This window comes from Urocitellus parryii, chromosome 3, assembly GCF_045843805.1.
Source record: "Urocitellus parryii isolate mUroPar1 chromosome 3, mUroPar1.hap1, whole genome shotgun sequence".
Taxonomy (NCBI): Eukaryota; Metazoa; Chordata; class Mammalia; order Rodentia; family Sciuridae; genus Urocitellus; species Urocitellus parryii.
The window spans coordinates 204953574-204965601 of NC_135533.1; the positions used below are offsets into that span (position 1 = coordinate 204953574).

At 55.0% G+C, this 12028-nt stretch overlaps 1 protein-coding gene across 2 annotated transcripts in view; it reads right to left on the reverse strand.

Annotated features, from left to right (window-relative positions):
- The window catches only part of Myo9b (myosin IXB), a 97262-nt gene extending 85312 nt beyond the window's left edge, over positions 1–11950 (reverse strand). For both annotated transcript variants that reach the window (XM_077796344.1, XM_077796345.1), the window contains exon 1: positions 11870–11950. The gene's annotated coding sequence lies outside the window, so the exon portion shown is untranslated. The remainder of the gene's footprint in view (positions 1–11869) is intronic.
- Positions 11951–12028: the final 78 nt, after the last annotated feature.

The window sequence follows — 12028 nt, forward strand, 5'->3', positions numbered from 1 at the left end:
AGGGAGAAGCTGCCCCAAACGCCCAACACACAGGGCAGTGCACGTCCCCTGGGCCTCAGCGGGCCTTCAACACAGGCCTGGCACTGCTCTCCCTCCCAGATGTCCAGGCCCTGTGCAGCAGCCTGCCACCCGCCACCTGCCCGAGGTACCCGGCCCTCCCCTGAGACCACAGGGCCTGTCCCCACCCTGCTCTCCCCTGGCCACTATCTCTGCCTTCCAGCGGGAACACAGCTTGAGGCTCTGGCAGGATTAGGCAGCTCTGCTCCCAACCCAGAGCCTCAGGTGGACCAGCTCTCCCACAGCAGGGCCAGGCCCACATGCCCTGCCCACAGGTGACGCCTGCCCACAGGCCTGTGCCCTGGTTGGGATGCAGGGTCGGGAGCTGTGTGGGCCAGGGGAGGATCAGTGCCTCCTGAGGGGCGGGCAGCCACCTCGGGGAGACCTTCAGCGCCTTCCTTCTCTTCCGGGGTGTCTACTTGCTCTCCCATTTTCTGCCATGAACTGAAACCACGCAACTCATGGCCCTCACCAGAGCGACCAGGGGTGGCTGCCTGATCTTGGACCTCCCTGCCTCTAGAACACAGACCCGAATCAACCTCTGTTCTTCAAAAATTACCCAGTCTCAGACATTTTGTTATAACAACAGAAAAAGGACCAAAGCAGTGTGTCATTTCACCGATAATGCTGGGCTGATACCCTCAACCTGGGCCAAAACACACCCTCATGGCCCTGATCCATTCTGAAAAACTGACTTCCAGAAAAGCCCCCCAACTCTCAGGTTCCCCTAGAACAGCACAGGAGAGTTACTATCTCTCAGCATCCTCAACAGCACTGGGTATTAGTATTTTTCTCACTCTGCAGCCATCAGTGAGCACAAAAGAACATTTCATCTCTCACATTTCTTTGACTCTCAGGTTTGGTCTTTGAAATTTATGCCCATCAAGCAACTATATTTCTCTATTTATAAACTGCTCAGATCTCGGGTGTCATTTTTTCTATTTATCTTGCTCTATAATATAACGCTTTCCCCGGTTTGATGAAACTAAGTCACACCAACTTACTTTTCTTGTGGGTTTTTGTTTTCTGCAGTGCTGGGGCTGGAACCTGTGGCCCTGAGCATGCCAGGCAAGTGCTCTGCCACGGAGCCGCACCCCAGCCCTGCCATGGTGATTTTCAATACAGATACAGGCGTGATCCTCACCTCATGATGTCCGCGTGAGCCCGTCCTAAGTGGCAAAGCATCTCACTAAGCCACACGTGCCATGTGTGTGCTCAGAACACTGCCATCCCCCTGTGGAGGGGCAGAGTCGCCCAACATGGGGCCTGTTCTACAGTGAAGCGCTCACGGCATTTAATGAAAGTGCACTGAAAGTGAAAACAGAAGGGCCGCTCTGCCTCCCCAGCCTGGGAGAGGTGGGACCTCAGAGCTGGAGTTGGGTTTCTATAGAACACACATTGCTTCCGCACCATCACAAGGTCAAAAAGTCCCCCGTTGGACCACACCAACTGGGCCGTCTGCACTGGTCCCCAGGCGGGCTGGTCTGCGGGCCATCTATTTTAGGGTGGGCACTGCCTGACCCTCCCTGGATCTGATAAGACACTGACTCCGCTTCCGTCTGGGGTCCTGGCCTCCTGGACTCCCTCTTGGTATCTCAGTAGTCCCCTTAGAAGTCAGGCTGTGCATTCCTAGTGTCCTGCGGCTGCCGTAACAAAGAACCATAAACGAGGGGTCCAACAACACGGCCCGCTCCTCTCCCTGCTCTGGAGGCTGGAGTCTGGAGCCGAGGTGGCGCTGGCTGGCGCCCTCTGGGGCTCTGTGCGGGGTCCTTCCCAGGCCTCTCGGCTTCGGGGGGGCTCTGGCGGTGCTTGGCGCCCTGTGGCTTGCACACACATCACTCCGCTCTCTGCCTCCACCCCCCCTCCTCTTCGCACAGACACCACTGACTGGACTGAGCGTGCGCTCGTCTAGAGATCCTTAACTCATCACATCGCAAAGACGCTGCTCCCAAACATGGCCGCGTTCTGAGGCTCAGCATGGGTTTGAACTGGGGGGTGAGTGCTCTTCCACTTAGTCTGTGTGGAAAGGGAAGAAGGGAGCCACACAAGAAGCAAAGCGACCCCTGTGCCGCCTGATGGGTGGAGCCCTCTGCTAACCTTAAAGGCTGAACAGTGACTTTTGGTCCAAGGTCGCCCTGGGGCTGCTTGGGAGATGCCACACTGTTTTGCTTATCACAGCTTCAGAGGATGTTCTTCAGTAACGGTATCTCTCTCAAGGAGGCTCTGGCTATTTTGGGCTTAGGGCCATCAGCTCTCAATACAGCCTGGGTCCTGGAAGCTAGCCATGCGGTGGCTTGAGATCCTGAGGACAAGTGGATGTGAAACCTACGCTGAGAATCCCCCGGCTGTGCCCAGCGTGACAGGAAACAGGTCAAGGACTACAGAACTTGGGGTTGGGGTCACTACGGAGGACAGACTGGCCAAGGGGCAATGGTGGGCTGTGGCCATGTGTTGGGGCAGCAGGTACTGAAAAGCGGTGTCCTTTCTTAATCTGAAAGCCTTACCACATACCCCAAAGCCAACATGTCCCTTTCATCCCCAACGACCCACTATGCCAAGTACACACAACGTGAATGAGAAGCCAAAGCAGCCGGGCACAACGGCCCACACCTGTGATCCCAGCTACCCAGGAGGCTGAGGTAGGAGGATCGCAGGCTGAAGGCCAGCCTGGGCAACTTAGCAGGATCCTATCTCAAAGGGCCTGGAGTACAGCTCAGTGATAGAGCACCCAGGGTTCAATCCCCAGTACTGCAAATAAATAAGTAAACACACAAACAAACATAAAATAAGCAAAACCATCCCCAAGCCACCAGGATCAGTCAGCCAGACTAGTGTAAGAATGATCCCCTGATCCTGTCACCACAAGGAAATCAAACAGTGGGTTATACAGATCCCTGCCAAGACAGTCTGGTGGCAATGAAAGCAAATTCATCCACCAATAGATGAAGGGGCAGATAGAGTGCGGTGCAGCCTCCTGTGGAATACTACTCAGCCACAAAAAAGAATGGAGTTCTACCCATGATCCACACCACAGGGTGGATGAACCTCAAACACTGTGCTGAGGGAAAGAAGCCTGACATGAAAAGATATACAGCTGATGCCTCATCTACATGAAATGTCCAGAACAAATCTACAGACAGCAGATGCGAGGCCATCCTGACTGACTGCTGGGAGCAGGGCCCTCCTGTTGGGGGGTGACAATGTTCTAGAACTAGACGGTGGTTGCACAATGTTGTGAATCTGCTAAGTGTTATCAACGGACATTTTATGTTACACGCATTTTACCGCAATTAACAGGAACACACCTCTTAAAAACCTGAAATGTGAAACAGCAAAGGTTTGCAACAGACTGGTACACGTCTGTGCTGAGAAGAAACATACCTCCACCTTCTCACTCTCCTATGGGGAGGAGTCGTGAGGAATGAGGCCCTGGGAGCTGGCGGGCGGTGACTGGACCAAAGGCGAATCAGAGACTCTGCAGGCCCGGCCCAGGCCTCGTGTGTGAGAGCAGGATTCTGACCGTCACTTTGGCGAACATGCTGGAATTCACTGGAGAAGTCAAGATGGGGCCTCCAGAAAGTGTAGTGTAGCTGCTTCGTTTATATAAGGCCATAATTTGAAGCCACATGTTTATCGGATGAAATCATTCTCAAGCTAAAAGGAGCAGGCTAACATTACAGAGGAGCCGTGCAAGGCCCATGGACTCCAGCCTGTCCCCACTTTCCTGGAGCCTGCTGTTTTCTTCTTTTTTTTTAGAAAAAACAATTCCATGGAGCCCTGGGGAAGATGGACGTGACGAGTGACTGCGACACCAGCGTCTTTATCACCCGCAGCGCATCCGGGCTGGAGGGCCTCTCTGAACTGCCCTGGCTCTGTGTCTTCTCCACCTCAAGCCTGAATGTGAGATGCCCCCACGCAGGAGAGTTGGGCGGAAGTGGGTTCTCGGGAGAAACCCCCTGCCTCAGCTCTTAGAGGGGCGGCCCGGTGCAGTGACAGGAGAGAGGAGCTAGGAGCTCCTGGGGGCGTCTCAAAAGTGGGGCTGGCTCATGAATTCAACCCGAGGTTGAACAGGCTCAGGCCAAGGTCGGCCATGAGCGGTCCTGGAAACTGGGAGGCATGGCTGGCAGCCCGGACCTATCTCAGTATGTCGCCTGGCCACAGGGGTGGGTCAGGGGAAGGATCTGCAACCTCAGGTGGGAGCAGCTGGCTGAGCTGACAGTGTCAGAGGGCAGAGTCACAAAGTGCTGTAGCGGCTTGATTAGTGTCCCCAGAATTCATGCGCACTCAGAACCTCAGAATGCAACCTTATTTGGGAATAGGGTGTTTGTAGATATCATGAGTTAAGATGAGGCTGCACTGGATTAGGGTGGCCTCAAATCCAGGGACTGGGTCCTTAGATACAGATGCACAGAGAGAGATGACATGTAAAGATGGAGAACTCCAGAGGGAACACAGCCCTGCTGACACCTGCATTTGGGATTTCTGGCCTCCGAGACCTCGCAACAATCAATTCCTGCTGTTTTAAGACATGAGTTAATGGCCATTTGTTACAGCAGCCCCAGGACACTCATCTAAGTGCCCAGTAGACAGACACTCCACGCTCTGCAGAAGCCACGCCCAGAAGATGATGTGTGTGCCCTTTGCCAATGTTTCTCTGCTGCTCCCCCCACCCCCCAGCTGGTGCTGGGTACAGGAGAGAGCAAGAGTGTGGACATGAAGGAGGCCAACCCAACAACCCCAGAGCAAATGCATCTCCAAAATTACTAAGCACCTGGAAAGGAAAAGGAAAAATCCAGTATTTGCCCCCGGAGACATTTTTGGTTCTCACCACTGGACTGAGGCTGCTACTGGCATCTGGCGAGTGGGCCAGGGCTGCTGCTCAACAGGCCACAGCGCCCAGGACACCTTCCAACAACCCGCAAAGAAGGACCCGGCCCTCAACATGAGCAGTGCCGCGGTGGGGAAGCTGGGGACAGAGGCCCGGAGGGTGGGGTGTCATTCTGCCCCGGGAGGCGGAGGCGGCTCAAAGCAGACAGCAGCAGGGGCCTGTGCGATTCAAGGGGGGCAGACCCACTGAGGCCTGGGGAGAGGCCAGGCGGGGGCAGCGGGAGGGCAGGTTGGCCGGGGCTGGTCTGAGAATAAGGAGCCCAGTGTGGCTGCGCTTCCAAGGCCAGGGGCAGTGAGGGAGGGAGAGAGGGCGGGGCGGCGGGAGGCCAGCTCCCAGAGTGCCCTGCGGATGGACGTGGGAAGGAGTTCAGATTTTACCCCAGTGGAATGGAGACACCCTGGGGGTTCTGAGTCAGGAGGCACCAGGACCTGAGTGACACTAGGACATCACCTGAGTGCTGTGTGGTACACGCACCATGAGGGGCCTGGGTCAAAGTGGGATCCCACCCAGTGGCTTCTGCAGGTGCTTGGAGGCGGGGCCAGGCCCAGGAGAAGCGGTGGAGGGCAGAGCTGCAGGGCTCCGGGCCCTTCCCGGAGACCGTGGGCCTCCTCATGAAGAGGTGGAAGGCTACCCAGAAAGCAGGTCTGAGCAGGCAGAGGACCCCTGTAACCCCTTTACTTTACACAAGTAAAAAGCCACCTGGAGAGTAACAACAGTGACAACGCAAAAAGGACGCTGGAAACCAAGCACTGGCAGTGCGGACAGTCACGAACCTGGCCCGTCCCGGGAGAGGCAGCAGGAGCTCTCCTCCGCTTTCCCCGTTCAGTGCTGGGGACTGAGCCCGGGTGCTCCACCCCTGAGCTACACCCCCAGCCCTTTCTTCTAAATTACTTTTTGGTAGCTGTAGATGGACAACACCTTTATTTTACCGTGCCAGGCAAGTGCTCTGCCACTGGGCCACAGCCCCAGCCGCCCCAGCCCTTTCTGTAATTTACTTTGAGACAGGGTCTCAAAGTTGCTGAAGGTCTTACTAAGTTGACCCAGGTTGGCCTTGCCTTGTGATCCTCCTGCCTCAGCCTCCTGAGTAGCTAGGGATACCAGTGTGGCCACGGTGCCCAGCTGGAGACAGATTTAATTGTCACACAGGGCTGTCTGGACATTTTGGTGGCTGGGGCTGGGGTGGTACTCCACATTCTACAGTGTGTAGGATGGTCCCGCCAGCAAAACAGTCCACTCAAGGTCATCACTGCCTAGCTGAGAAGTCCTGCTTTAAATGAGAAGCTCACCTGCACACCTGAGGGTCTCCTCGGGGGCTCAGGGTCTGACACACGGACGTGGCCTGACCCCAGCTCCTTGGCTGCATGACAGTTATGGCGAGGGAGTGAGGGAGGCTGGCCACACACGTGCCCTTGCCAGGACACCTCCTCCACCTTCTCCTCTTCCTGCCAAACCAGGAGGCAGACTCCCAGAGATGGCCAGGGGAATGGGACCAAGTTCCCTGCTGTCCTTTTGCTCCTGTTCTTGCACCTGTCCCTAATTTAAAACAGCATCTCCACGTGACAGCTGGGGACCCTGGTGCTCTTTCCAAGCAGCAATTAAGGAACCTGGTGTGTGTGCCCCAGCATGAGTGACAATGTCATGTCTTCGCCTCCTGGTTTCACTGGCCCCAGCGTGGTTGGAGGAGGAGTGCTCAGACCAACAAGCAGGGAGATCCACGCCAAAGCCCTGAGCATCCCTGTGCTGCTGTGACTTCCTGTGGCACCCGCCTCCAAGGCACAGCCCACATCACAGCTGGCAGAACAGGGCAAGTTCTTGGGTGTCCCTCCTCTTCCCTGCACAAGCCTGCAACCCAGGCCCAGGCCCCGTCACAAGGTCACCTGCTGCCGGGCTGTTAACTTGACTTCTGTGGGCGTGATCCCTGGCTGAACACATGAAGACTGCTTCTGCTCCCCTCCCCTGCAGGCCAGCTCCGAGTCTGCTTCCCAATTCAACACTTCCCTTTGCTGAAGGATTTGAAGACCTTCCAGAAGCCTCTTTTGTCCAGTCACGTGGGACAGCAGTTGATCTCGAGGCCATTTTAGCCCATCAACAGAGTTGCTTTTGGAAGCTCCTCCCTGTGACCCTGGCAATACTGAGAACAGAGGCCCCCCACCCCATGCCACATTTGTCAGTGTCATCTGGATCACTGCAAGGCACATGTAGCCTGTAAGGTCAGCCCTAAAATGACCCCTTGCAAAAATCCCTCGAGATTCACTCCTCCCTGGGCAGGGTCCCTGCCACTTCGTCATCCTCCAATGTATGACTATAAAATCTGGAAAATTCCCTAACAGGGAGCTTCCAAAGTTGACGTGGCCAACCAACCTGCCCACCCCTAAACGGGTTTGTTTAAATGAGTGACAAGACAGGATGAATGCACCTTATCTGCTATGACTCTCTCCCCACATTCTTCTACTACCTAAAAATAAAGTTGTCCCTTACCTGGGATCATGGAATACGAGTTTTCCCCAAATATTCATTTGCTTAAATCCTGGTCCTAGTCCTTTAGAGGTGACTCTATTTGGAATTATGGTCTTTACAGTGAGGACTACAGTGGACCTACATCCATGTAACTGGGGTCCCTCGGAAACTGGGCCGGCGACAAGCACAGGAGGAAGACGACATGGAGTGGGGAGACGTCAACGGGAGAGGCCTGGGACAGACTCCTCAGTCCTCAGAAGCAACCAAACCTGCCAGCGCCTTGGTCTCGGACATGTGGCCTTCAGGACCATGAGACAATAAGTTTTTGTTAAAGCCACCGTCTGTGGCGCTTTGTTAGGGCAGCCGTGGCAAAGCCATACCCAGCAGCCACTGCAGTGAAGTACCCACGGCCGGGCTCCCTCTCTCGTACACACGCGAGCCCGCGAACTTGGGCAGAGCTGGGATCCACACAAATGAGTCAGACAAGGAGAGCTTATTCATCGCCCCGACGAACCCACAGGCCGAACCCCTGAATCACTACTTTATTTATCACTGGGCTTGGGCTCAGAAAGTCTTGACTAGGAAATGAGTAGAACCCAAACTCATCGGCTGCATTTTTTAAACATGCCTAATCTCAGAGGCTCTTTCCCAGCCAAAAGGAATCCTGAGAAGGAACGGGGCTCCTCTGAGCCGCCCCCAGTGGTGGTGGGCTGGTGCAGAGACAGGGCCCTTTGTTCTGCCACGCCGGACGATGAGGAGGGCAGAAGAGAAGGGCCTGTCTTGCTCTGCAGGGAGGCCACGCCTGGGCTGGCTGAATGGCGGGCCGAGCAGGGGCTGCCTGGCACAGTTGGGCTGGGGATGCTGGATGCACAAAGGGCTGATGGGTAGGGCACAGGGCAGCACCCAGAAGGGAGCATCAGAGTGGGGGGAGACATCAGAGGTGAAGCAGCCATGTCACGGTCAGTGCCTGGGGGGTTGGGGGGGGACACAGTGGTTGGGACAGTGAGGAGGGATGCATGCAACAAGAACAAAAACTAAACAGTGTGTGCTTGGGAACGGATGGGCATCTGGAGGCACACGGGAGGAGATAGGGCGGCTTACAAAAGGCGCACTTATCCGGGGCAACTTGCAAAGTAGCTTTTGAGAAGAGAATCTAGTATCTCTAATCTCAGAAGAAAAGTCACTGTTCGTTCCCAGATGAGGACGGTGCCTCCAGAAATCCAGGTCAGTGGTGATACAAAGAAGAGCAAGACAATGGCCCCCACTGTCCCTGCCAGTTCCTCCTCGCCTGTCCATCCTGGGGGTGCTCCCCTATCTCCCCTGTCGTCTGTTCCTGACAGTTCCTCCTTTTTGTCAGAACCACTCTCCAGATAAAGAACTGACTGGACAGCAGAATTCAGGGGCGGGTGTCTTCTCCCACTGCCACCCCAGGAAGCAGCGTGGCGAGAGTAGAACGCACACCAAAGACCCCCGAGGCCATAGTGGGCCCTGGACGGAAACCAGATTTTAGTACAGAGCATCAGTTCTCCCCAGGGGCTATTTTGCGTTTCTCCAGGGAACACATCTGGAGAGATATGGGGTTGTCACAACTTGTAGAGAAGCAAATGCTATTGGCATCTAAAAAGTGGAGGCCAGGGATGCACTGCTCACCGTCCCATAGCACACCAGGCGGTCCCTACCGAAAAGAACAATCCAGCCCTAAAGGTCAACGATGGCACGGTTGAGAAATTCTGCCCTAGAGATTTGGTCTGCAGCAATTTAAGGTTACTTATGATCCTTTACATTCTAGAAAAAAAGCTCAGAGAACTCTCTCGGAAGTCATCACCTACCTGGGCCTATTTTAGGAAAACAGGACCAATGAAACCTTTTGCTGGTGGTTGGTAGAACAAGAGAACAGGGACCAATAAAAGCATCTATTATAGCAGGTGCTCAAAAAGGGCAGGGCTTCAAAGGAGCTGCCTATGCAAGTCTGTCTTCCTTGCTCGGTTTAACACCCTGACGTCCTTCCAAGTCTGGCACAAGGCCAGTCACCTCTTCCGAGGAAACTTGTTGGAATCCCCCTTCTCCCAAAGCTTATGTTGGCCATCCCTGATCCTGACCCAGGACAGATTGTGACCCCTCTGTCACTGCATAGACCACCTGATCTGAACTCCACTCTTTCTATGTGGGAGACACTAAATGGCCCTCCTCCAGCAAATGAGGGTTAATTGCTGTCCTTGGGTGTCAGTCAAGTACCTGGCACAACCAACTCTTGCTTAACTGAATTCTGGACCCAACACATACAACCTGGGAGAGATGAGCAAAGGGAAGCACCAAGTCAATGAGTCCCTGCTGGGGAAAGAAAACAGATCCTACAGACTTACAGGGAGATTCCCAAGTCCCCACCTGATTTATAGTCACCAAGTTGAACTTGAGGGAGGGTCTTTCCCAGGGATTTCCAACTGGATAGTTAGGTCCAAACCTTTGGGAATGGGTGCACTGTGCAAAAACACACTGATTTTCTACTTGGAAGACAAGGGCTAGGGGTGTAGCTCAGTGGTAGAGTGCTCATCTAGCATACATGAGGCCTTATGTTTGACCCCCAACACTACATAAACAAACGATAAAAAAGGTTGAAAAAAGCAATTAATAATCATTTGTGAACATAAAAGAGCAGAGTAGGAAGCTGAACAAAAGTAAAATCATTGTCTTGGGAATTTGAGAGATGGAGGCTGCATAAAATCTGAGGGAGGGTGTGTTCAGGAGACACACAGGTAATAACAGGGGCTGGGTTTTGAAAAATGCTGATGGAAGCCCATCCATTCATTTTGCAGGTGAAGAAACAGGGAAAGAGACTTGCCTGAGACCAGACCATAACAGTGCTTTCTCATGAGACCCCACTGGGCCAGGCTCCTGGTTCAGGGAGGAGGCAAAGGTATGGCCATGGGATGGGAAGATCCAGCCCTGTTCACTGGGGTGTCTTAGCCAGAGAAAGCGACAGTCAATGTTCCCAGGAGGCAAGGCTGTGGGCTATAACTGTGTATCCTGGAGCAAGCAAGGCTGAAAGCCTTTTCCCCTAAATGCTAGAACATTCTGGAATAGGTTATCTAAGGCTTTCTTTGTATTCAAACTATCCAGATGCATCTCTTAAGTAAGCTGTAAACCTGGCCTCTCTTCTGTTAGATCACAGATAATGCCCATCAGAACCACAAAGCTGGAGGCACTTGCCAGAGCAGACAGAAACAGACCCAGGACACAACTTTCCAGTTGCTCAGGTCACCTCCAGCTGCTTCTAGACACCTTGATTCTGGAGACTCCAAGACCACAAAAATGCCCTGGGGACTCTCAGGCTGCAAGTTAAATGTCTCTACTAGCTCCCAAAGAATCATGGAGGGACCTTCTCTTAAAGAACCTTGGTCTAGGGGGGCACCCAGGAAAGAAGGGAGGGTGCAGGGCTACTGGGCCTCTACCCTTGAGCTCACAGCCTCCGGGGGAAAGATTTCCTGTAAGTCGTTTTACCCATTTAAGTCCAAGGAGGATGCAGCTCCGAGGAAGTGCTTATACCCCTGCATACAAGCACCTTCACTTCTGAAACACATTTTGCGTCCCCAAGGCACCTTGTTTGCTCTCTCAGGGACCCCAGAATCTGGCTAGTCCTGTCTTCAGAAGAGAGTGGTGTAGTTTCCAAGATTGGGAGACAGACCCAGAGGCGCTGGGACTCCCCTCCAGATCACCCAGCTGCTGGGTGTGAAGTCAGAAAGGGGATCAATCAAGAGGGGAAGGGGGGCCAAACCTCCAGGGGGCTGCACTCCAACAGCTACACAGTACTAGTCTAGCCCTTTCCCTCCTCTCCCCTTCCCGCCTCCCCAGGCCCTCCCTCGACCTACCCTGGCTTCTCTCCTTTTTTCTTTCCATACAGTCCCCACTTCTCTTCCCTTCCCAAAAGCCAGCCCGCCGCACCAGAAGTTCAGAACCTCTCACACTTACTGAGCGCCCACTGGGTGCCAGGCGCCGCTGACTCAGACACCCTTTAGCGCTTGGGTCGCGAGCAGAAGCCCCCAGGACCGTCCCGTACCCTTTCCCCGCGACCGCACCCCAGCTGTTCCCGCACGGGCCTTGCCCCCTCGCCCAGTCTGGGCCTCTCAACTCCGCCTCCTCGTCTTCCCCCGCTCCCAGCCCCGTTTCCTGCGACCCCCCAATTACCACTTAAGCCACGTCCTCTTCGGAGAAGCTGCTCAAAGCCACAAGACTCACCCCCCCACACGCCCACAAGCTGCCTCACCAGCTCCATCCCTATCTACTTTTCCCTTCTTCGTCTCGCTTCCACCCAACCCCGCAACCTCTCCACGACCCCCAGCCTCGTTCCCGCCCCCTGGACCCCGACCGTCGCGTCCCTCATTAGCCTTCAACTCCGTCCCTTTTCTCAGCGGCTGCTCCCCGTGCACTCTCCGAACTTGAGCACCCAACCCACAGCCGCCTGGAACTCACCTGGGCCTCGGCCGCCGCGCGCCGCCGGTCCCGGGCCGGGTCTCCGCCCGGACACCCGCCAGCCCGCCCGCCGCTTCTCCAGCCGCTCCGCCCCGCCGCGCCCGCCGCTCCCCCGCGCGCTCCCACTTCCGGGTTCCGGAGGGGCGGGGATGGGGCGTG